Genomic DNA, 1,390 nt, shown 5'->3' on the forward strand with positions numbered 1-1,390 from the left:
ACCCATCACACACTAGGAACGCCGCCAACACTGGCCTGCGTCCACTATCCCCATCCCAAAATGATAAGTGTTTTGGAAGGTTTTGCTGATGTTGGGTATCTCTCTGACCCACACAAAGGTCATTCCCAAACTGGTTAAGTGTTCACCATGGGTAAAACCATGATATCTTGGAGGTCTACAGAACAGACCCTAATCGCTATATCTTCGAACAATGCAGAGATCATTTCATGAAGTGGTTCGTGAATGTATATGGATTGGATCCATAATTACGCATGTTCGAAAAATTGTGGTTTGAAGTCTACCACAGATGAGCCTGCGAGCATTTAGGATAATGCTGCTTGTTTTGAACAAATGAAGCAAGGCTATATCAAAAGCGACAACACCAAGGATAATCAGCAACAACAAACTCTCCTCAAGATCAAAGTGAATTAGGTTTGATGTGAGGACAATGTGGTAGGCTTGCTCACTAAGTCATTGCCTAAATTTCACTTTCGAGGAACATGTTGGTAGCATCGTTTGCGGAAGTTATCCGAACTCCCATGACCGTAGTCATCAGGGGGAGATGCAGACATCAGGGGGAGATGTCTACATGTATGGTCTCGAAACGTGAAGGGTGTGTTGTGCTCCTTTTCCCCTTCGATCGAGAATATTTTTGTCCCACAAGGTTTTTGTTACTCGGCAACAAGAGAAGCACCACGTTTGGGCGACACAATGGGGAGTGTTCAAGTAAATCCAAATTGTGTCTGGTCCAAACTCTAGGTTACTTGACCTAGTGGTAATAGGGTTTTAATTAGAGATAATCTCGGAGAATATCTTAGAGATATCCATTCATTGTATGATTATCTTTCCTTGTATAATTCAGATTCTATGCATTGTAATCCTCTATATATAGAGGCGCCCCCTATTATCAATGAGAATAAACATCAATTTTCTCTCAATTCCCGTTTCTCTAAAACATATAGTAGATTAATCAAACAGTTTTGTTTTGTTTTTTTATTCAAAAATTTATATGGAGGTAGACTAACTCTGGGTAAAACCTTTCACTATATCGGAGCTAATTTACCTATTCATAGTCAACGTAATTAAGGGAATAAGGGTATTACGTTTCCCCCGAGTAAAAAACTAAAAATTAATAGTTGTTGTGCATTCAATTGATAGTGTTGTGGTGATTGAGGTGCCACTAGAGCAACGAGCAATCAATACTTGTAAATGACGATGGCAATGAACTAAGAAGGCCATTTGGTCAATTGAAAATTAAGATCATAATGGAACCACAATTACAATTCCGACAGGGAAAAGAAATACTTAAAACATGATCGACAATGTTTAAGTAAGTATATATTGTTGGCATCATTAGTTATGTGATGGAATGATTTCTGTATGGAAATCT

The sequence above is a fragment of the Rosa rugosa genome, chromosome 7 (genome assembly GCF_958449725.1).
Source record: "Rosa rugosa chromosome 7, drRosRugo1.1, whole genome shotgun sequence".
Lineage (NCBI taxonomy): Eukaryota > Viridiplantae > Streptophyta > Magnoliopsida > Rosales > Rosaceae > Rosa > Rosa rugosa.